Below are 25568 nucleotides of genomic sequence, written 5' to 3'. Positions count from 1 at the left end.
GGCCCCTGATGTAGGTAGTTAAAGACCCTGTTTAATAGGCAAAGTGATGTCAAACATCAAACACCCACCTCTCCACTGCACAGCTGAAACAGTCATAGTTTTCCAACAAGGGCTTATTCTCCTGAAATAGGCCCACACAGGTCCACGCAGAAGGGAAAGATACTCAGAGTCCATGGACTGTTTATGCCTGGACAGGAGCTGCTTCTGTCCTGAGTTCCCCCAGTTAATGGAGCTGGCAAAGTATCTTTTCCCTGAATTGCAAATTTATTCCTTTTCCAAGGCTGGGAGGATGGCTCTAGATGCTCAACAGGGCCTATCTCAGGCCTAGGGAAATCAGCTGCTGAAGCTGGCTTGGGAGTGGGGTGCTTGGTAAAATATACACAGGTACTTAGCTTTTGCCTAGAGCACCATTCTTCTCTTGTTCTGGAGGTGTGAGTAGGCTGTGTGGCTGGCTGCTTCTTTCTAACGAAACTGTGGCTGAACGCTAGTACCAGCCCACCACCGCCGCTCCTGGGAATAGTGCCTGAGGGCTCCTGGCAATTGAAATCCGGTAACTGCTCTCCGCTTCTGAACTGTCTCTTCCTCCCCCTACCCCTCAGTTCGTTTTCTAACCTTGCCTTTGATGTTCAGGGGTCCTAGCTTGTCATAAATATACTTGTTTCACTTGTTCTTTTGGGTCTTTTTGGTAAAAGGGCTCGCAGGAAGCAACTGTGTGTTCTGCCATCTTGGCCCCACCTCCTCTCTGTTACTAGCTTTTCAGGGAAGCACTATATCATTTTCCATAGTGGTTGTATCATTTCACATTCCAACCAGCAGTTCTTATTTTCTGCTTTTTATTTTTAATTAGTGCCAGTAATGTTACTGTGAGATAGTACCTTATTGTAGTTTTGATTTGCATTTATCTAATGGCTAGTGGGAAACCCTGGTGGCATAGTAGTTAAGTGCTACGGCTGCCAACCAAAAGGTTGGCAGTTCACATCCACTAGGTGCTCCTTGGAAACTCTGTGCGGCAGTTCTACTCTGTCCTAGATGGTCGCTATGAGCTAGAATTGACTCAACGGCAATAGGTTTGGTTTTCTGGGTTTAATGGCTAGTGAACGAACAAATCTGTCTTGGAAGAAGTACAACTAGAATGCTCCTTAGAAGCAAGAATGGCAAGATTTTGTCTCACGTACTTTGGACAAGTTGTCAGGAGGGATCAATCCCTGGAGAAGGACATATGCTTGGTAAAGTAGAGGGTCAGCAAAAAAGAGAAAGACTGTCAACGAGACGGATTATCACTGTGGCTGCACTAATGTGTTCAAGCAAAACAATGATTGTAAGGATGGCACAAGACCGGGCAGTGTTTCATTCTGTTGTACATAGGGTCACTATGAGTCGGAATCAACTCGATGACACCTAACAGCAACAACAATGGCTAGTGATCATGAGCATTTCCTCACGTGTCTGTAAGCTGCCTGAATATCTTTGATGAAGTGTCTGTTTATACACTTTGCCCATTTTTTAATTGGATTATTTGTCTCTTTGTCATAGAAGTGTTGGATTTTCCTATAGATTTTAGAGATTAGATCTTTGTCAGGTTTGTCATACTCCCAAATTTTTTCCTAATCTGTAGGCTGTCTTTTTACTCTTTTGGGGAAGTCTTTTGATGAGCATAAGTGTTTAGTTTTAGTTATCTAGTTTATCTTCTGGTGTTTGTGAATTGTTATGATTTGTTTCTTATTTATCCCATGTATTTGGGCCCCTAGCATTGTCACTATTTTTTCATCCATGATCTTTATAGCTTTAGGTTTTTTTTTAGCTCATTGAGACATTTTGAGTTAGTTTGTGTACATGGTGTGAGGTATAGGTCCTGTTTCATTTTTTAACAGATGAACAAATGCCAGCACCATTTGTTAAAGAGATTGTCTTCTTCCCCTTTAATAGACATTGAGCCTTTGTCAAAAATCAACTGTCTGTAGGTGGATGGATTTATGTCTGGGTTCTCAATTCTTTCCATTTATCTATTTGTCTGTCGCTGTACCAGTATAAGGCTTTTTTGACTACCATTTATAGTAGGTCTGAGATCAGGTAATATGAGACCTCCTACTGTTCTTCTTCCTCAGTAGTGCTTTACTTATCCAGGGGCTCTTTCTTTTCCATATAAAATTTGTGATTAGTTTTTCCATCACTTTAAAGAATGCTGTCCATATTTGGATCAAGATTGCATTTTATCTGTAGATGACTTTGATTAGAATTGAAATTTTTACAATGTTGAGTCTTCCTATCCATGAGCATGTACGTTGTTCCTTTTTTGTAGGTCTTCTTTTGGTTTCTTACAGTACTGTTTAGTAGTTTTCTTTGTATAGGTCTTTTATGTTCCTGGTTAGATTTATTCCTAGGTATTTTATTTTATTTGGGCTATTATAAATGGCATTGTCTTCCTGATTTCCTTTTCGGAGTTTTCTTTGTTGGAGTATAGGAATTCAACTCATTTTTTTATGTTGATCTTATATCCTGCTATTCTGCTGAATCTTTCTATTAGTTTCAGTGGTTTTCTTGTGGACTCTTTAGGGTTCTCTATGTATAGTATCATATCATTGGCAAATAGGAATAGTTTTACTTCTTCTTTACCAATTTGGATGCCCTTTATTTCTTTTTCTTGCCTTATTGCTCTAGCTAGGACTTCCAGCACAATGTTAAATAAGAGTGATGATAAGGGCATCCTTGTCTTGTTCCCATTTTCAGGTAAAATACTGTCAGGCTCTCTCCATTGATAATGATGTTGGTTGTTGGTTTTGTAGCGATGTCCTTTATTATGTTGAGCAATTTTCCTTCTATTCCTATTTTACTGAGAGTTTTTACCAGGAATGGGTGTTGACTTTATCAAACGCCTTTTCTGCAGTAATTGAAATGATCATGCAGTTCTTTTCTTTTGTTCTGTTCATGTGGTGGATTACATTGACTGATTTTCTAGTGTTGAACTATCTTTCCATACCTGGCATAAATCCCACTTGGTCATAGTGTATTATTTTTTCATACGATGTTGAACTCCTTGGCTAGAATTTTATTGAGAATTTTTGCTTCTATATTCACAAGAGATATTGGTCTTTAATTTGTGTGTGTGTCTGTGTGTCTTTGCCTGGCTTTGATATCAGGGCCATGCTGGCTTCATAGAATGTATTTGGGTGTATCCTTTCCTTTTCTACTGTTTGAAATTGTTTGAGTAATACTGGTGTGATCTCTTCTGTGAATGTTTGGTAGAATTTTCCAGTAAAGCCATCTGGAGCAGGGCTTTTTCTTCTGTTGGGATTTTTTTTTTTTGTTATTACCTTTTCAATCCTCTCTTGTTATGGGTCTGTTCAGATTTTCTACTTCAGCTTGTGTTAGTTTAGGTAGATAGTGTGTGTCTAGAAACTTTTCCATTTCTTCTAGGTTTTCAAATCTGTAGAGTACACTTTTTCATAGTACGCTGTTATGGTCTGTCTTAGTCATCTAGTGCTGCTATAATGGAAATACCATAAGTGAATGGCTTTAACAAAGAGAAATTTATTCTCTCACAGTCTAGCAGGATAGAAGTCCAAATTCAGGGCATCAGCTCCAGGGAAAGGCGTTCTCTCTCTTTCGGTTATGGAGGAAGGTCCTTGTCATCAACCTTCCCCTGGACCAGGAGCTTCTCTGTACAGGAGCCCCGGATCCAAAGGACACGCTCTGCTCCTGGCACTGCTTTCTTGGTGGTATGAGGTCCCCAACTCTCTGCTTGCTTCCCTTTCCTTTTATATCTTGCAAGATAAAAGGTGGTGCAGGCCACACTCCAGGAAAACTCCCTTTACATTGGATCTGGAATGTGACCTTAGTAAGGGTGTTACAATCCCACCTTAATCCTCTTTAACATAAAATTGCAATCACAAAATGGAGAACAACCACACAATACTGCGAATCATGGCCTAACCAAGTTGACACGTATTTTGGAGGAACAAAATTCAATCCATGACGTGGTCCTTTTTTATTTCAGTTGGATCTGTTGTAATGTCTCCCATCTCCTTTCTTATTTGGGTTATATGCTTCCTTTCCTATTTTTCTTTTGTCAGTTTGGCCACTGGTTTCTTGATTTTGCTGATCTTTTCAAAGAACCAACTTATGGTCTTGTTGATTATATATATATACATTTTTTTTTCTGTTCTCTATTTCATTTATTTCTGCTCTGATCTTTATTATTTCCTTCCTTCCAGTAACCGTGGACTTCCTTTTCTGTTTTCTTTGCATTTGTTCAGTTGTAGTGCTAATGTTTTGATTTTTGCCCTTTTTCTTTTTTGATGTGTACATTTACTGCTATAAATTGACCTCTGAGCACTGCCTTTGCTGTGTCCCAAAGGTTTTGGTATGATATGCTTTAATTCTCATTTGATTCTAGGAATTTTTTTAATTCCATCTTTGATTTTTTTGTATTATCAGTGGTTTTTAAGTGAAGTTTCATTCAGGTTCCATGTCCCTCTCCCCGCCCCCCCCCCCCCACTCTTCCTGTCACTAATTTCTACTCTTATGTAGTTGTGATCAGAGAAGATGTGATCAGGGAAGATTATTTCAATGTTTTGGATTTTATTGAGGGTTTCTTTGTGGACTGAAATGTGGTCTCTCCTGGAGAATGTTCCATATGCATTGGAAAAGAATGCATGTTTTGCTGCTGTTGGGTGGAGTGTCTATGAGGTAAAATTAGTTGATTGTAGCTTTTAGATCTTCTGTATCTTTGTTGGGTTTCTTTTTAGAATTTCTCTCCTTTACTGAGAGTGTTAAGTTGAAGTCTCCTGCTCTATCGTTGTGGAGCTGTCTATTTCTCTTTTCAGTGATGTTTGTTTTATATATTTTGGAGCTCTGTTTTTGAGTGCATAGGTATTTATTAAGGTTATGTCTTCTTGGTGGATTGTATAATGATCTTTCTTGTCTTTGATGGTGGATTTTGCCTTAAAGTCTATTTTATCTAAGATTAGTGTTGCCATTCCTGCTCTTTTTTGGTTGCTGTTTGCTGGATATATTTTTTCTGTCCTTCGATTTTTAATGTATTTATGTCTTTGTGTCTAAGCTTTGTCTCTTGTAGACAGTATATTGATGGGTCATTTTTTTTAATCCTTTCTGCCATTCTCTGTCTCCTTACAGGTGCATTTAAGCTGTTTACATTCAGTGTGATTGTCATGGATTAAATTATTTCCCCCACAAAATGTATGTATCAACTTGGTTAGGCCATGATTTCCATTACTGTGTGGTTGTCTTCCATTTTGTGACTGTAATTTTATGTTAGAGAGGATTAGGGTGGTATTGTAGCACCCTTACCAGGCCACATCCCTGATCCAATGTAAAAGGAGTTTCCATGGGGTGGGGCCTGCACCACCTTTTATCTCTCAAGAGATAAAAGGAAAAGGAAGCAAGCAGAGAGTTGGGGACCTCATGCCACCAAGAAAGCAGAGCTGGGAGCAGAGTGCATCCTTTGGCCCTGAGGTTATTGCACTGAGATGCTCCCAGACCAAGGGAAAACTGATGCATCGCAAGGACTTTCCTTCAGAGTAGACAGAGAGAGAAAGCCTTCCCCTGGAGCCAGCACCCTGAATTCGGACTTCTAGCCTACTAGACTGTGAGAGAATAAATTTCTTTGTTAAAGCCATCCTCTTGTAGTATTTCTGTTATAACAGCACTAGATGACTAAGACAGAATTTGGTACCAAGAGTGCAGGGTGATGCTCTAACAGATACCTCAAATGTGGAAGTGGTTTGTGAAGCTGTGAATGGATACAGTTGCAGCAGCAGCAAAAGACCAGCAGCAGCAGAGAACCTGCAGCGGCAGAGAAGCAGCAGCAGCAGAGAAGCAGCAGCAGCAGCAGAGAAGCAGCAGCAGCAGCAGAGAAGCAGCAGCAGCAGCAGAGAAGCATCATCTGACTGGCAGCAGTAGAACCAGGAGACCAGTGTCAGACAGCACTGGAGCCAACCCACGGAGTGAGAGAGCTGACTGCCTGTGGGCAAGAGGCTTCCTGGAGGAGTGGAGTGCCTCCAGGCACTTATTGGTGGACCTAGAGCTTTGGAACACTTGCCTCAGCAGGGCAGATGCAGGTGTGAGGCCTGAGGAGCCAAGACTCCAAGAAACCAAGAAGCAGAAGCTGAAGAGACAAGGAACACAAGAAGCCAAGCTGCTTCAGTCTCAAAAGGTACGGCTGCAACCTCTGGGGTTTCAAAGGGTGGAGCCATGGCCTCTGGTATTTCTAAGGTGGCGTTGCCACTCAGGTGGACTAGGAGAATGGTGCACCTAAAGCTGAGGGAACAGAGTTGCTGTCGCAGTGGGCCTGGAAGGCAGAGCTGAAGGCCAGGGCCAAGGGGCCTCCACTCAGAATCTAGAGAGTGTGGCTAATATGTAGAGTCTGGAGGGCAGGGCCATTGTGTAAATGGTCTCAGAGGACAGAGTATTATTTGCAAAGCCTTGACGGCTAATGTAATGTGTTCTGCTGACTTCCTTGGTACCTGTTATGCCTTCCCGCCCCCCAGTTTTTCCCATTTTTAATGGAAATGTCTAGCTCATGCCTGTTCTGCCATTGTACCTTTAAAAAAATAGAAACAGATAATTTGTATTCTAGATTTCACAGGCAAAGAGGAATTTTTGGATTTTGGACTTGGAGTTAAGACTTTTTTGTGATATGATGGGATGAATATGTTTTGCATGTTGCAAGGATGTGATTTGGGGGGGCAAAGGGTAGAATGTCATGGATTGAGTTATGTCCCCCCTAAAATGTGTGTATCAACTTGGTTAGGCCAAGATTTCCAGTACTGTGTGGTTGTCCTCCATTTTGTGATTGTAATTTTATGTTAGAAAGGATAAGGGTAGAATTGTAACACTCTTACCAGGCCACATCCCTGATCCAATGTAAAGGGAGTTTCCCTGGGGTATAGCCTACACCACCTTTTATCTCTCAAGAGACGAAAGGGAAGCAAGCAGAGAGTTGGGGACCTCATACCTCCAAGAAAGCAGTGCTGGTAACAGAGCACATCCTTTGGACCTGAGGTTATTGCACTGAGATGCTCCCAGACCAGGGGAAGACTGATGCATCAAAAGGACCTTCCTTCAGAGCTGACAGAGGTAGAAAGCCTTCCCCTGTAGCCAGTGCCCTGAATTTGGACTTCTAGCCTAGTGGACTGTGAGAAAATAAATTTGTCTTTGTTAAAGCCATCCACTTGTGGTATTTTTGTTATAGCAGCACTAGATGACTAAGACAGTGATTATCAAGAGCAGTGGGTTTATTGCTGTCATTTTGCTGTGGCTTTTGTGTGTGTGTGTGTGTGTGTGTGTGTGTGTGCGCTGAAGTGTTCTTTGTTCCTCTTACTTCCTTATGCTGAATTCTTTTTGTTTGTGGAATTTCTTTTCAGTTTATTTTGTCATGATAGAGTGTTGTGGATTGAATTGTGTCCCACAAAAATATCTGTCAGCTTGACTAGGTCATGATTCCCTTGTATGATTGTCTACCATTTTATCACCTGATGTGATTTCCCTATGTGTTGTAAATCCTATCACCGTGATGTAATAAGATGGATTATTGGCAGTTATATTGATGAGATCTACAAGATTAGATAATGTTTTAATGTCTTTTCAGGTATAAAAGAGAGAAGCAAGCAGAGAGACAGGGGAACCTCATACTACAAAGAAAGAAGCACCAGGAGCAGAGTGTGTCCATTGGACCCAGGGTTCCTGAGCAGAGAAGCTCCTAGTCCAGGGGAAGATTGACTGTTAAAGCCATCCACTTGTGGTATTTCTGTTATAATAGCACAAGATGACTAAGACATAGAGTTTGTGTTTATCAAGTGTTTATATTTTTCTTCTTTTTTATTTTTACGAATTGGTTTGTTAACTACCTTTGTGGTTACCTTGAAATTTACACTTATCTTCCTTAGTTTAAACCAGTCATTTATTACTTGATATCACCTTGATTTCCTCTCCATTTGAAAGCTCTATACCTACACCATTTTTCCCCCTTTTATTGTTTTGACGGTGTTGTCATTTACAGATTGACATCTCTGGTTCCCTGTTTTAAATCTTTTAGTTTTATTTTATCATTGAGAGTTCTTTACCTAGGTTCTTATATCGCTGGTACTGTCATTTGTTCTTGTCTCAGGTTATTGTCTGATGTTGATGGCATCTAATTGAAGGACTCCCTTTAATATTTCATGTAAGTTTCATTTGGTTTTTACAAATTTCCTTAATTTCTGTTTATCTGAAAATGTCCTAATCTCTCCATTGAGAGAGAGTTTTGCAGGGTATATTATTCTTGATTGTCAGTTTTTCTCTTTCAAGGTTTTACGTATGTCATCCCATTGCCTTCTTGCCTCATAGTTTTTGCTGAGTAATCAGAGTTTTGTCTTTTTGTCTGCCCTTTTTAAACGACTTTGTTTTTCTCAAGCTACTCTCAGGATTTTCTTTGTCTTTGGTTTTGGCAAGTGTGGTTATGATATGTCTTGTTGACTTTCTTTTACAGTCTATGCTATATGGGTTTCATTGTGATTCTTTGGATGGTCAGCCTTTCATCTTTTGTGATATTTGGAAAGTTTTCTGCTAGGAAATCTTCAACAACCCTCTCTATGTTTTCCATTTGTACCCCTGTTCTAGAACTCTGATTATATGCAAATTTTTGCTCTTGATTGTGTCCCACATAATTCTTAGGTTTTCTTCATTCTTTTCTCTGATTTTTTTTCAAACAAAGTGGTACCTATGGATTTGTCTTCAGTCTTATTGATTCAGTCTTCCATTATTTCAAATTTGCTCCTAAATCTTTCAATTGAGCTATCCATTTCTAAAATTTTCTTATTTATCTGTTGGATTTCTCATTGCTGTTTTGTATGATTTCTAATTGTTTATTTTGATGTTTTGTTCTTGTATTATTTTGCTGAATTCTTCTATTGCTTTTTCTGTGTTTTCCTTGACTTTGGCTGTTTTTGTTGGTTTTGTCTGTGTTTTTATCTTTTTTTTTTTTTTTTTTTGGCTTTATCTGTATTTTCCTTGATATCTTGCCTATTCTTCTGGAGAGCCCTAAATATTAATATTTTGAATTTTGTATCAGGTAGTTCTACTGACTTTTCTCCTACCAGAAACTTATCTGATTCTTTGTTTTGGTTAATATTGGCTCCATCTTGTCCTGCTTTTTTTATATGTTTTGATATAGTCTGCTATCTCTGAGACATTTGGCTGTTATTTTCTTTAATAATTGGTAATATGTTTCTTTCATACTGCTTTTTGTTTGTTTTGATATGTCTGGATGGGCAAGTTGGGTATGTTTTGTTGCTTGCTCGTCTGTAGGCAAGATAGCTTCCACCACCTTGTCCAGATGGATGGGTTGCTCAGCTGTGATGCAGCAGGGCTGGGCCATCTGGTAGGGACAGGCACAGGGTTGGGACACTCAGCTGCAAAGCAGCTACACTGGGCTGGCAGGAGGAAGGGATGTGGGGTTGGGTTGCTCAGCTGTGGCCCAGACAGACACAGCTGCTGGTGAGTGAGAAGCATGGGGTTGAGACTCAGCTGCAGTGCCACAGGGCAGAGCCAGTTTGCGGGGGGGAGTGCAGGTTCAGGTCACTTAGCTGCAGCACAGCAGGGCAGAGGTGGCAGGGAGGGATGGGGTATGGGCTGGGTAGCTTGGCTGTAGCACAATGGGATGAGTCTGCAGGGGAGTGGCACATGAGCTGAGTTGCTCAGCTGTGGCACAGTGGTGTGTGGTTGACAGGGAGGAAGGGGACATGAGGCTGGGTCACTCAGATGCAGCACAGCCAGATGGGGCCAGTGGGGAGTGAGGGGGCATGGGCTGGAAATCTCAGCTGCTGTGCACTGGGGTGTAGCCTTCAAGGAGGGAGGGGCGCGTGGCCAAGTCTCTCAGCTGTGGGACAGTAGGGCAGGAGGCACGTGGGTCCTGGTCACCTGGCTGTGGTGCAGTGGCATTAGGCCTGAGGGGAAGGAGGGGCCTGTGTCCCAGTCTCCTGGCTTCTGTGCAGTGGGGTGTGGCTAGCAGGAAAAAAAAAGGTGAAGGGGGGAAGATGGAAGGTAGAAGGGGTTAGATGGGGTAGGGGGAAATAGTGGGAATTTGTACTCTGGTTCCCAGAGTTCGGGGCTACGGGGACGGGGCAGTTCAAGCCACTATTTGCCAGAGGGGTAGGGGTTTTAGGAGCATGCTTACCTTACCCTGGGTGTGTCCATGCTGTTCCTTTGTTAAGAATTCTCTGAAGATGCCTTTCTGTTCTCTTCATGCAGGATATTTCACTGTATCTCATGATGGCTGTGCTGTACCATGCCAGTTGGCAGGAAACCTCCACTCCATATCTCTACTCCTTTGCTGTTTCAGTCATTTTCCTCTTCTCAGTGGTTTCTGATCTAATACTTTATTCTTTCATTTAAAGTTCGGGGTTCCTAGGTTGATGCCTGTATCTGTTCTACTTGGCTTTTTGCATCTTTGTTGCAGAGGGATGTCTTGGGGAGTCTGCTATCTTGACTCTGCCTCTCCTCTGATTTTAATTGAGAATTTTATATGATTCCATTTTCTCTGCACTTTTAGCATATCAATTATAATTTTTTAAAAATTTTAGTGGCTGTCCTAGAATTTGCAATATACTTTTATAATTTATCTAAGTCTGCTTTCAAATAACAATACAGCACTTCAAGGGTAGTGCTACCATGTAATAGCATTAGAGTTCAAAGTGTTACCTTACAACAGCATTACTGACGTTTATTTTGCTTCTCCATAAGCTATAATAACCCAATTCATTATTATTATTGTGGTTTTGAACAAAGAGTTATTAAATAAATTCAGAATAAGAAAATATTTTATTTTTCCTTCATTCATTTCTTCTCTGATGTTCTTCCTTTCTTTAAGTAGATCCAAGTCCCTGACCTATATCATTTCCCTTCTCCCTGAAGAACTTCTTTTAAAGTTTCTTACAGGGCAGGTCTACTGGCAACGAATTCTCAGTTTTTGTTTGTCTGAGAAAGTATTTATTTCTCCTTCACTCTTGAAGGAAAATTTTTGCTGAATATAGAATTCTAAGTTGGTGAGTTTTTTTCTTTCATCAGTTTAAATATTATTACACTGGACTCCTGTAATGCGGTGATAAAATCTGCAGGAGAGTAAATTTTCTATAATCTTATGATTAAATTTTAGTCTTTAAGTGTGCCTATGTCCCTGGGCTGTGACTTTCAGAAGTGTCGATTAGCTTCCCTCCCCCAACTTAGGTAAGAAAGGAAGGCTAGAGGGAGCAAGAATTGGATAGTTGCCCTTACGCAAGGTCAGATAAGGCTCTGTTATAATTTCTTCCCCTGCATAGGGTTTTGTTATGAAAGATGCTTTGGGTGTGTTTTAAAATGATTACCTTTCCTCCCTCCTTGCCAAAAACATGAGGGGATTATTCTTAGCTATTTACCATAAGGGAAACCTTGGTGGCTTAGTGGCTAAGGGTTCAACTGCTAACCAAAAAGTCAGCAGTTCAAATCCACCAGGTTCTCCTTGGAAACCCTTTGGGACAGTTCTACTCTGTCCTATAGGTCACTCTGAATCAGAATTGACTTGACAGCAATGGGTTTGATTTTTGTCTTTATTCACCATAAGAAACCAATGGAGTTCCTGGATGTAAAATGTGGGGAAAGTGTGGGGACTTCCCTAAGACTATGGCCCCTAGGAGTTTCTCATTCTCATGCAAATACATATTCAACCTCCAGCAGTTCATTAAAATTACCAAGGACGTGTCTACCAGTTTTATGTGTCCAGCTGTTTCTTCTTACAGCTTACAACAGGTAAGCTGATGTCTACTGTGATTCTCTGCATTTCTCTGTGTCTCCAGGTTCTAAGGTAGTGATTTGTCCTGTAACCTCAATTATCTGATGAGTCCAAGAAAAGTCATTAATTTTTAGTTTTTTCAGTGATTTTCTTGTTGTAAGATTGGGAGTGATGACTTCGAAGCTCTGTATATGTCAGAGCCCAAACCAGAAGTTACACATGCACCTTTAAACTTAGGTTGCCACAATTTTCATGGAATGTCTCCAAGCAATAAATGAAGAGTACCGTATAATGGACTAAAGTTTAGAATATTAGAATTCAAATTCCCAGACATGGCACTGGTTTGTGTTTGGGTTTCAGAGAAAGCTGTCCCTAAGGTCTAACATTATGTAGCTACATATAAAATTAAGACACTTGAAGCAACTGGAGGACTCATATCTCATAACTTTTTCTCTACCTTCAGGCCATACAACAATAAAACATTTGAACCAAATAAAAAGGACAACATACTGTGTATTCATGTATGCATATGTGTGTGTGTGTCTGTTAGGATTTGTGGAGGGGGGAGGTCTTACTAATAGAAGACAAACAAGCTGAAATTGGCTTGACTCATGTAGCTGAGAAGTCCAGAGATAGATCTAGCTTCAGGTGAGCTTAAATCAGTGGTTCAAAAGATGTTATTCAGAATCCACTTTATTTCCTTCTCTCTGTATGCCCTCAGTGGTGTTGGTGTCTGCCTTCGAATCACATGGTGCTGCCCACCCCTTAACCCACTCTAGGCTTTCCCCAGTGTCACAGCTGCTGCACTTAGAGATTGAGCATTCTCTGACTACACTGCCCAAAGTGTGAAAGAGTAAAAACTGCATACTCTTAAAGCAAAAGAAAAGAGGTTTATTAAAGGCAAGGTACAGTTTAAACCAGGGTAAGGTTATACCTCACAGATTGAAATTAAAACCTCCAAAGAGATACACGCATCCATGCAATGTTTATATTGTTAAACCAGGAACTAGCAGCATAATATTCTAGTTGGTGCTGGGTGAGGGCTGGATATCTGTAAATAGGAAAACTTCTGTGATTTGTTCAAAGGCTAGATGTGGCTTTTGTTTTGAGAACAGGTGGTAAGGATTAACTTGTTTAAGGAAAAATTCTTTGAGAACTTTTTTATTATTATTATTGAACTTTAGATGAAGGTTTAACAGAAAACTAGTTTCTCATCAAACAGTTAGTACATATATTGTTGTATGACATTAACAACCCCACGACATGTCAACACTCTCCTGTCTCAACCCTGGGTTCCCTATTACCAGCTTTCTGTTCCCTCCTATTTTCCAGTCCTCGCCCCAGGGCTGGTGAGCCCCTTTAGTCTTGTTTTGTTTCATGAGTCTGTTCAATCTTTGGCTGAAGGGTGAACCTCAGGAGTGGCCTCATTACTGAGCTGAAAGAGTGGCCGGGGACCATACTCTCAGTGTTTCTCCAGTCTGTCAGGCCAGCAAGTCTGGTCTTTGAATTAGAATTTTGTTCTACATTTTGCTCCAGCTGTGTCCAGGCCCCTTATTGTGATCCCTGTCAGAGCAGTCAGTGGTGGTAGGCAGACACCATTTCGTTGTACTGGATTCAATCTGGTGGAGGCCGTGGTAGATGTGGTCCCTTAGTCCTTTGGACTAATCTCTCCCTTGTGTCTTTAGTTTTCTTCATTCTTCCTTGCTCCCAAAGGGGTGAGTCCAGTGGAGTGTCCTAGATGGCTGGTCACAGGGCTTTTAAGACCCCAGACACTACTCACCAAAGTAGAATGTAGAACATTTTCTTTATAAACTCTGTTATGCCGTTGAGCTAGATATTCGCTGAGACCATGGTCCCCAGAGCCCTCAGCCCAGCAATTTGGTCCCTCAGGGAATTTGGGGGTGTCTATGGAGCTGCCATGGCCCTGCCTTGTACGGGCTGTGCTGGCTTCCCCAGTATAGTGTACCCTCTTACCCTTCACCAAAGTTAGTGCTCATCTATTGTCTATTATTTGTTTTTCCATCCCCACCCCTCCCCACCCTCTTAACCATCAAAGATTGTTTCTTTTTGTATGTAAACCTTTTCATGAGTTTTTACAGTAGTGGTCTCATACAATGTTTGTCCCTTTGTGATTGACTTATTTCACTCAGCATAATGTCCTCCAGATGCATCCATGTTATGTGATGCTTGACAGATTCATCATTGTGTGTATGTACCACAGTTTGTTTATCCATTCATCTGTTGATGGGCATCTAGGTTGTTTCCATCTTTTTTGCTATTGTGAACAACTCTGCAATGAACATGGATGTACATATATCTATTCATGTGACAACTTTTATTTCTCTAGGATATATTTCTAGGAGTGGAATTGCTGGATCAAATGGTATTTCTATTTCTAGCTTTCTAAGGAAGCACCATATCATTTTCCAAAATGGTTGTATCATTTTGCATTCCCACCAGCAGTGCATAAGAGTTCTGATCTCCCCGCAGCATCTCCAACATTTGTTCTTTTCTGTTTTATTGATTTGTGCCGGTAATGCCAGGGTGAGATGATATCTCATTGTGGTTTTGATTTGCATTTCTCTGATGGCTAGAGATCGTGAACATTTCCTCATGTGTCTGTTGGCTGCTTAAATGTCTTCCTTGGTGCAGCGGCTGTTCATATCCTTTGCCCATTTTGTCATTGGATTATTTGTCTCTTTGTTGTTGAGGTGTTGGATTTTCTTATAGATTTTAGAGATTAGACCTTTGTCTGATTTGTAATAGTCAAATTTTTTTCTCCCAGTCTGTAGGTTCTCTTTTTGCTCTTTTGATGAAGTCTTTCGATGAGCATAATCCCAGTCCCAGTGCCGTTGAATATTTTTATATGATGTGAGGTATGGGCCCTGTTTCATTTTTTTGCAGATGGACATCCAGTTTTTCCAGCACCATCTGTTAAAAAGACTGTCTTTTCCCCATCTGATGGGCTTTGGGCCCTTGTTGAAGATCAGGTGACCATAGGTGCATGGATTTACATCTGGGTTCTCAATTCTGTCCCACTGGTCCATGTATCTGTCATTGTATCAGTACCAGGCTGTTTTGACTACTGTAGGTGTATAGTGGGTTCTGAGATCAGGTAGTGCGAGTCCTCCTACTTCATTCTTCTTCTTCAGTAGTGCTTTACTTATCTGGAGACTCTTCCCTTTCCATATAAAGTTAATGATAAGTTTTTTCCATCTCTTTAAAGAATATTGTTGGTATTTGGATCAAGATTGCATTGTATTTGTAAATCACTTTAGGTAGTATTGTCATTTTCACAATGTTGAGTCTACCTATCCATGAGCTTGGTACGTTTTTCTGTTTATGTAGATCTCTTTTGGTTTCTTGCAGTAGTGTTTTGTACTTTTCTTTGTGTAGGTCTTTTATATTCCTGTTTAGATTTATTCCCAAGTATTTTATTTTTTTAGGGGCTATTATAAATGGTATTGTTTTCCTGATTTCCTTTTCATCGTTCTCTTTATTGGTGTATAGGAATCCAACTGATTTTCATATGTTGATTTTGTATCCCGCTACTCTGCTGAATCCTTCTATTAGTTCCAGTAGTTTTCTGGTGGAGTCTTTTGGATTTTCTTAGTATAGTATCATATCATCTGCAAATATGGACAGTTTAACTTCTTCATTACCAATTTGGATGCCCTTTATTTCTGTTTCTTGCCTTACTGCTCTAGCTAAGACTTCCAACACAATGTTAAATAGGAGTGGTGATAAAGGGCATCCTTGTCTTGTTCCTGTTCTCAAGGGGAATATTTATCTTATCTGAGATTAGTATTGCTACTCCTGCTCTTTTTTGATAGTTATTTGCTTGATATATTTTTTTCCATCCTTTATTTTTAATAAATTTATGTCTTTGTTTCTAAGGTGTGTCTCTTGTAGACAGCATATTGATGGATCCTGTTTTTTTATCCATCCTGTCACTCTGTGTCTCTTTCTAGGTGCATTTAGGCCATTTACATTCAGTGTAATTATTGTTAGGTGTGAGTTTATCACTGTCATTTTGTAGTGCTTTTTGTGTGTGTGTGTGTGGTGCTAACATTTTCTTTGTTCCTCTTACTCTCCTGTGCTGAGTTCCTTTTGTTTGTATTCTTTTTCATTTGTTTTTGTAGATTTTGTTTTTATTGAGACTTTGTTTTACTTCTTTATTTTGATGACTAGGTTTGTTAACTTTCTTGGTGGTTGTCTTGAAATTTACTGTTACCTTCCTAGGTTTGAACCAGTCTAATATTACTTGGCATCGTCTTGCCTTCCTCTCCATTAGAAAGTTCTGTATCTATATCGTTTATTCCCTTTTATTGTTCTGACGTTGTTGTCATTTACAGATTAACCTCTCTTGTTCCCTGTCGTAATTGTTTTGGTTTTGGTAGTCCTTGAGAGTTCATTTCCTAGATTGGTATCTGGCTCGTACAATCTTGCCTCCTAGATTCAGTTTGTGGTCTGATGTTTGTTCTCAGACCGAAGACTCCATTTAATAACTCTTGTAAGTTTGGTTTGGTTTTTATATATTCCCTTAATTTCAGTTTATCTGGAAATGTCCTAATTTCACTAATATATTTGAACAAAAGTTTTGCAGGACATATTATTCTTGGTAGGTAATTTTTTCCTTTCAAGGTTTTATATATGTCATCCTGTTGCCTTCTTGCCTGCATGGTTTCTGCTGAATAATTAGAGCTTAGTCTTATTGCTTCTCCTCTGTATGTACCTTTTTGTTTTTCTTGAGCTGCTTAGCAGCATTTTTTCTTTGTCTTTGGTTTTAGCGAGTGTGATTATGATATGCCTTGGTGTTCTTCTTTTGGAGTCTCTCCTATATGGGGTTTGTTGAGCTTCTTGGATGGTCAGCTTTCCATCATCCACGATATTAGGGAAGTTTTCTGCCAGTAATCCTTCAACGATGTCTGTGTTTTTGGTTTTCTCTCCCTGTTCTGGAGCTCCAATCACTCACAAATTTTTGCTTTTGATTGTATCCCACATAATTCTCAGGGTTTCTTCATTTTTCTTTGTTCTTTTTTCTGATTTTTCCTCAGAGTTGTATCCAAATGTTTGTCTTCAATATCGTTGATTCTGTCCTCCTTTGTTTCAAACCTGCTCCTTAGCCCTTCTATGACATTGTCCATTTCTGAACTCTTGTTTTTCTTTCAGATTTCTAATTGTTTTTGTATGATTTCCAGCTGTGAGTTTATTTTGGCATTTTCTTCTTGTATTAATTTTCTAAATTGTTCCTTTTTTTGTATTTTCCATGAATTTGTCTGCCTTTTCCATAAATTTGTCTATTTTTTCCTCATTTTTGTCTACTTTTTGCTTCAACTCTTGGATTGCTCTGGATATTAGAGATTTGTGAATGCCCTGTCAGGTAGTTCTAGTGCCTTTTCTTCTACTGGAATGTCATTTGGTGTTTTATTTTGGGCAACTACTGGAACCATCCTGTCCTTTTTCTTTATATGTTTTGAGATTGTCTGCTGTCTTTGGGACATTCAGTAGTTATTTTCTTCATTTCTTGATTGTAGATTTGTTTGTTTCATCCTGCTTTTTTGTTTTACCTGGTTATGTCTGAGCAGGCAGGCTGTGCATTCTTTGTTCATCTGTAGTCACGATACTTTTCACCTCCTTGTTCAATAGGCCCGGCCAGTCAATCAGCTATGGTGCAGCAGAGCATGTCTAGCTGAAGGGGAGTGGCTGGAAGGAGTTGTATATGGCACGTACTAGGGCTGACAGGGTGGGCCAGGAATCAGTGCTGGGCAGGTTCCAGTAGGCTGTGCCTGTGTTGCTCTGGGGTGTGATGTTCAGTGTACAGTGCAGGTAGACAGGAAAGAGGGAGGAAGTTATGATGTGTGGAGCTAATAGGGGTAGGGAAAGAGGAGAGAGAAACCAGAGCTAAAAACAAATAAGCAAAGAAAGAAAAAGAGTGTAATAGAGTTGCCATTGGAGTGGAGAGAAAAGAAACTGAGAAATGGAGAAAAGAAAAAAGGAAAAAAAAAAGGGAAATAGAAAGAAAAAAAATAACTAGATAAAAATTTGGAAAAGAAAAGCCCCAGGAGTCCCAGAGTGCCACCAGTGGGGCTTCTAAGACCAGGGAAGAGGTTCCCAGGCTGCACGGTATAGCCTGGCTAGAGGGGTTATAGATGTCACACAGCACCAGGTATTCAGGAGGCAGGAAAAGAAGATAAGTGTAGAGAGATGAGAACTGAGAAATGGGGAAAGACAGAAGGGGAAAAAGAAAGAGAAAAGAAAAAAAAGAAAGGAAGGGAGAAAGAAATGCCCCCAGGGATCCCACCTAGGCAGCTGCGCAGTTTGGGGGAATGGCTCCTAAGCCATGCAGTGCAGCCCGGCCAGAAGGGGCTCCCAAGCTGTGAAATGAAAAAGAAAACAAACAAACAGAACAAAGCAAAACAAGGCCAAAAAAAAAAAAGCCTCAGGGATCCCACCAGCAAGGTGTTGTAGTCCTGCAGGTGTGGTTCCCCAGTTGAGCATGGCTTCACAGCCTTTCAAGAAGAAGCAAAGATGGCACACAGAGCCAGGTGTTCCAGAGAAAGGAGAGGGAGGTGGTAGAAGACACAGAAGAGACCAAAAGAGACAGAAAGAACCAACACCACCTCATGAGCTCAGTGTGGGCAGGGTGAATCCAAGTAGCCTGAGGCCAAAGCAGTTGCCTCCCGGCCAAGAGACTGCTGCTGGTGGGAAGCAGAGGAGACTGAAGGGGGGAGGAAAAAAGGGGGGTCAGGAAAGTGGTATATCGCTCATTACCAGGTGCTCTGTCTCCTGCTGGGAACTTCATGAAGCTGCTTTCCCGTACTCCCTGTCCAAGGATCTCTGACATGGGTGGGGCGAATCCAAGTGGCATGGTTGCTGCCCTTCCCAGCCGGCCAAGCCTCCACAGCCAGCCAGCAAGCTTGGAGCTAGAGCAGCAGAGAGAGAATGGGGGGTGGGAAAGCATGTATCGCTGGTTACTGGGTGCTCTGTCTCCTGCTGGGTGTTCCACTAAGCTGGTTTCCTGTGTTCCCTGTCTGCCCATCCCTGACAGGAGTCAAGATGGTGGATCCGTGCTGCTTTAACTGATGGGGCCCTCCACGGGTATCTCTTCTCGCTGTCCGTCCTCTGTCAGTTTCTTACTCCATTCTGTGCTTGGCTGAGTTCTTTATCTCTTCATTTGACACTTCAGGTTCCAGGGAAGACATTTGTTTCATTTTACTTAGTTTCTTGGGTCTTTGCTGTAGACGGACAATGTGCTGCTTCTGTCTATGCTGCCATGTTGGCCGGAAGTCTTTTGAGAACATTTTGCATAATGCGTTTTGTTAGCTTCCTCCCCCTGGATTCGCATGATGTACTTTTGACATTGGTAGTCTAGTTACTACTTAGAAGAAAGCAATATGTGCTTAAACATTATAAAGAATAGAAATCTTGCTAAGGCCATCCATCGCAAGATTAGCAAGCCATGATTGTAATACCCCTGGATTCTTAGAATCAGGATGTGTTCATTAATCTTTTATTGTTTTCTGAAAGACCGAGTTTCAGGTGTTTCAGTGAGCCTTCTCGCTTAAATACAATTATGTGAAACTAGACAAGCTGCTTCTAAAAGTTAAAAAAAAAAAAAAAGCGGGACAAGCAAAATGTAGCCTTAAGAAACACAAGATGGAATGGGCTTAAACCTGAGCTAGCCCCCCTCCCCTCAGAAGTACTAGGCACCCTAATTTTAAAATCCCTTACATAAAAGAAAGTCTTTTCCAAAAATTATAAAGGAAAAAAGAGGAAGCTTCTCCTTCCCAAAAGTCCTTGTAAATATCTTACATCTCACTGAATTGAATTACTTGTATTGAATCATTCACTTATCTCTGAAGCAATTGTTGTAACAAGCAGAATGCGCTACAATAAATGGTGCAGCCCAGGTCATATATTCTGCCCCTGAGCCTAGGGAAAAAGCCACTTCGTGTGAAATAAGCAGTATTAAAAATGGAGATACGGTCTCCCCAAAACAAAACTCAGGCATTGTTACCTCTACCAAAAAAAAAAAAAAGACTGAATGCCAGACGCAAAATAACAACTGTGCATTCAGCATATATTTCTACTTTTTAATTTCTCTTTTAAAGAATATTTACTATTTCTGATTATAGAAGTTTTAATAAATGCTGTGCAATTGCATCTCAGTCAACCTTCTCCATCTATCCAGTCCTGTCTCCCTCATTCCCTTATGGGTGTTGCTCCCAGGAGCACTTTCCAATAAACCTCCCGCATGTAAATCTCCACATTAGAGTTTCTTTTCTGGGGAAGCTGACCTAAGACAGTTGTACCAGAAGTGGCTCAAGGAAACGTATTCTCTAAAATAGGATTTTGGAACTGGATTACCTGCCAGCTAGCTAGCAATGGGAGTTGTAGTAGGTGGAGCATAACAGCTCTTGGCATGCTATAAAGGTGCAGTTGTGAGAACTTTCACCAGTGGTAAACTGGATTGGGATACCAGTAGAAGGGAATGTGCTGGTAGGTGCAATATCTCAAGAGTTTGTAGATGCAAGAGAAGAAGTGGAATTGGATGTCTGCCACGGGGATGTAATCAATGCGTAGGAGACAGACAATATAAAGCAAAGTGAGTACAAAAGCCAAAAAACCACTTTGGAAACAAACACGGGACTTGATTACAAAGTGGTTGAGCTCCAGAGAGCTTAGCGTTCTCAGCCCCCAAATCTGCTACACTGTCAGGACCCTGATTGGGAAGGCGTGGCACCCTGAGATTTGGGATGAGGACTTCTGGATCAATGCACTCAGAACCATTGAATAGCTAGATTTGCCGCAACCTTATGGGCTACGTAAGTGGCACATTCCTCCAGTTAGAGGTAAATGCTCCCCCTTTGCTTGAAGACAATGCAGAGGCCTCTACTTTGCAAGACAACACGTGCTTCCCCTCAGAATTTAACCCCACGTTCTTCTTGGCCAATAACGGGGTAATTCTTCACAAAATCCATCAGAGGAAATGCTGTGTCTCTTAGGAAGTGGAAGATTATCCACTTGAAGGAGCTGAGGTCTTAGCCCATATGTACCAGGCAGAAGCCAGGAAGGAAAATGTATATGGGACTTGATTCCTAGTAAAAGAGACTAACCAGGACCCTGGAGGAGAAGTAATGCATTCATTTAAAAAATTAAACCAATAGAACAACTCATAAAATACAAATGAAAGTCTCGAGGGATAATCTCTGTTAAAAATTTGGAACATTCTTCCAGGTCTTTTTCCACGCATATATAAATATGTATGGTGAAAGGATACAACCCTGATGCACACCTTTCCTGGTTTAAAACCATGCAATATCTCCTTATTCTATTCAAAAGACTGCCTCTTAATCTATGTACAGGTTCCATATGAGCACAATTAAGTGTTCTGCAATTCTCATTCTTCACAATGTTATTCATAATTTGTTATGATCCACAAAATTGAATGCCTTTGCATAATCAATAAAACACAGGAAACTTCTTTCTGGAATTCTATGCTTTCAGCCAAGATTCAACTGACATCAGCAATGATATCCCTCATTCCAAGCCCTCTTCTGAATCCAGCTGGAATTTCTGGCTGTTCCCTGTTGATAAATTATCTTCAGCAAAATTATACTTGCACTTGATATTAACGATATTGTTCAATAATTGCTGCATTCTGTTGGATCACCTTTCTTTGCAATGGGCACAAATATGGATCTCTTCCAGTCAATTGGCCAGCTAGCTGTCTTCCAAATTTCTTGGCGTAGACAAGTGAGCGCTTTCAGCACTGCATGGTTTATTAAAACATCTCAGGTGGTTTTCTGTCAGTTCCTGGAGCCTTGTTTTGTTTTCACCAGTGCTTTCAGTGCAGCTCGGAATTTGTGACAGTTAAGGTTGTGTGTCAACTTGGCTGAGCCATGATTCTCAGTGGTTTGGCAGTTATGACATAGTTTGGCAGTCTTATGATGATGTGATCATTTCCATGATGAGATTTGATATAATGTGATCACCTCTGTTATGAGATCTACTGTGAGTTGCCAGTCAGTTGAAAGGGAGTTTCCTTGGTGGTGTGGCCTGCATGGAATATAAGTGGACTTTCTGGCAAGTCTCGTGGGCTTTTGCTTGCGATGGATTCTGCCGCTGGCTCCTGTTTTTCTGACCTCTAGTTCTTGGGATTTCAGCTAACAGCGTACCTGCGGTTTTGCCTGCCAATCTTGGGATTCGTCAGTCTTTGCAGCCTGTGAGCAAGAACCCTGCTGTTTGACCTGCTGGTCTTAGGTTCACGAGCCCCTGCGTCAACATGAAACAGGAGAAGCCTCTACCCCAACCCACAGACTTGGAATGTTCCAGCCTCTACAATCGCTTGAGCTATTTCTTAATATGCCTGTTCTTCATATAGTCCAGCTTCTCAGGTTATTTGCTCAGCATACAGATTGAATAAGTACAGTGAAAGGATATAACCCTGATGCATGACTTTCCAGACTTTAAACCACACAGTATATTTTGTCCGTTATCTGTTGCCATTGAGTCAATTCTGACTCATAGCCACCCTATAGGATAGAGTAGAACTGCCACATAGAGTTTCCAAGGAGCTTCTGGTGGATTCGAACTGCTGATCTTGCGGTTAGCAGCTGTAGCACTTGACCACTACACCACCAGGGTTTCCCATAGAATCCCTCAGTATTGCAACTTGAGTCTTGAAATTTTTCTTCAATTCTTTCAACCTAAGAAGTGCTTGTGTGTTCTTCCCTTCTGGTTTCCTAACTCCAGGTCTTAACACATTTGGTTATAATACTTTCCTTTGTCTTCTCAAGCCACCATTTGAGATCTTTTATTCAGCTCTTTTACTTCAACATTTCTTCCATTTGCTTTAGCTACTCTACATTCAAGAGCAAGTTTCAGAGTCTCTTCTGAAATCCATTTTGATCTTTTCTTTCTTTCCTGTCTTTTTAATAACCTTTTGCTTTCTTCATGTATTATGTCCTTGATATCATCCCACAACTCATCTGGCCTTCAGTCATTAGAGTTCAGTGCACCAAATCTATTCTTGAGACAGTCTTTAAACTCAGATGGGATATAGTCAAGGTTGTACTTTGGCTCTTGTGGTCTTGTTTTAATATTCTTCAGCTTCACCTTGAACTTGCATATGAGCAATTGATGATCTGCTCAGCAGTTGGCCTCTGGCCTCGTTCTGAATGATGATATTGAGCTTCTCAGTTGTCTCTTTCCACAAATGTAGTCTATTTCATTTCTGTGTGTTCCATATGGTGAGGTCCACATGTATTGTTGCTGCATGTGTTATTGAAAAAAGATATTTCCAATAAACAGGTCGTTGGTCTTATAAAATTTCATCATGGGATCTCTGGCATCATTTCTATTACCCAGGCTATATTTTCCAACTATTGATCCTTTTTCTTTGTTTTCAACTTTTGCATTCCAATCACCAGTAATTATTAATGAATCTTGATTGCACGTTTGATCAATTTCAAATTGCAGAAATTGGTAAAATATCTTCTATTTCTTCATCTCTGGCATTAGTGATTGATGCTTAAATTTGAATAATAGTTGTATTAACTGATATTCCTTGTAGGCATGTGGATGTTATCCTATCACTGACAGCATTGTACTTCAGTATAGATTTTGAAATGTTCTCTTCCATAATAAATGAGGCACCATTCCTCCTCAATTTGTCATCCCTGGCATAGTAGACCATATGGTTGTGAGATTCAGAATTGCAAATACCAGTCCATTTCAGCTCAATAATGCCTAGAATATTCATCTCCAAGCATTTAATTTCATTTTTGGCAACTTCCAATTTTTCTAAATTCATATTCTCCACGTTCTGACTATTAATGGATGTTTCTAGCTGTTTCTTCTGATTTTGAATCGTGTCACATCAGCAAATGAAGGTCCTGAAAGCTTTACTCCATCTACATCACTAAGATTGACTCTACTTTGAGGACACAGCTCTTCTTCAGTCATATTTTGAGTACCTTCCAAGTGGAGGGGTTCATCTTCTGGCACTATATCAATGTTCTGCTGCTATTCATAAGGTTTCATTGGCCAATTTTTTTCAGTAGATCACCAGATCCTTCTAGCTAGTCTATCGAGTCTAGAAGCCCCACTGAAACCTGTCCACCGTGGGTGACCCTGCTGGTTTTTGAAATACCGGCGATGTGGCTTCCAGCATCACAGCAACACACAAGGCACCACAGTATGATAAACTGACAGACAAGTGGTAGTTTAAAATCAGATAAGGTGTATGTCAGGGTTTTATCCTTTCACCATACTTATCCAATCTATATGCTTAGCAAATAATCTAGAAGCTGAACCATATGAAGAAGAATGTGGCATCGGGATTGGGGGAAGACTCATTAACGACCTGTGATATACAGATGACACAATGTTGCTTGCAGAAGGTGAAGAGGATTTGAAGCACTTACTGGTAAAGATTAAAGTTTACAGCTTTCAGTATGGATTACACTTCAACATAAAGAAAACAAAAGTCCTCACAACTGGACCAAGAAGCAACATCATGATAAACAGAGAAAGTACTGAAGTTGTCAAGGATTTCATTTTACTCGGATCCAATGCCCATGGAAACAGAAGTCAAGAAATCAAATGACGCATTGCATTGGGCAAATCTGCTGCAAAAGACTTCTTTAAAGTGTTAAAAAGCAAAGATGTCACTTTGAGGACTAAGGTGTGCCTGACCCAAGCCGTGGTTTTTCTATTTGCTTCATATGTGTGCGAATGCTGGCCAGTGAATAAGGAAGACCAAAGAAGAGCTGATGCCTTTGAATTATGGTGTTCACAAAGAATATTTAATATACCATGGACTGCCGGAAGAATGAACAAATCTGTCTTAGAAGAAGTACAGAAGAATGCTTCTTACAAGCAAGGATGGTGAGACTTCATCTCACGTACTTTGGACATGTTACAGGCGGGATCAGTCCCTGGAGAAGGACATCATGCTTGGTAAAGCAGAGGGTCAGTGAAAAAGAGGAAGACTCTCAATGAGATGTATTGACACAGTGACTACAACAATGGGCTCAAACATAGCAATGATTGTGAGGATAGTGCAGAACCGGGCAGTTTTTCCTTCTATTGTACGTGGGGTCACTATGGCACCTAACCACAACTGCATAAATATGTATATGTACATCATTTGTGTTATGAGTACATATGTTTGATCTGGCACACATTGTAAATTATATATGTTAAACTTATGTACATATACATTTGTATGTGTGCATACATACATATAAAATATATATTATACATATCATACTGTATATACTACTCAGCCTCTTTATTTTTTACTGAACAGTGTTTTATGAATTTATTTTTCATATCCATATGTAGATCTACCTTCTACTTCTGAGTCCTGTATAATATTCCATTACATGGGATTATCATAATTTATTGAACCAGTCATTTGTTTATAGAATGAATGGTGAAAATGTTTAAGCACTCGACTGATCATCAAAAGGTTGATGGTTCAAATTCACCCAGAGATGTCTCAGAAGAAAGGCCTGCCCATATGCTTCTGAAAGGTTATAGCCTTGAAAACCCTGTGAAGCAGCGCTCTACCCTGCAATGCATGAGGTCGCCATGAGTTAGAACTGACTTGATGGCAACTGGTTTGGTGTTATTTTGCTTCTTTTCTGTTACAAACAATACTGCAGTGAATATCCATGGATGTATTTATGTGTGTGTGGTAGTATTTTCCAAGGGATGGGTGCTTAGAGGGGGATCAACCGGTCTAACGATATTGGCTGTATTCTTTTGAACCTTTGAAAGTATGAGTCTGTATTAT

The sequence above is a fragment of the Loxodonta africana genome, chromosome 22 (genome assembly GCF_030014295.1).
Source record: "Loxodonta africana isolate mLoxAfr1 chromosome 22, mLoxAfr1.hap2, whole genome shotgun sequence".
Classification (NCBI taxonomy): domain Eukaryota; kingdom Metazoa; phylum Chordata; class Mammalia; order Proboscidea; family Elephantidae; genus Loxodonta; species Loxodonta africana.
This window is presented reverse-complemented; position numbering follows the sequence as displayed.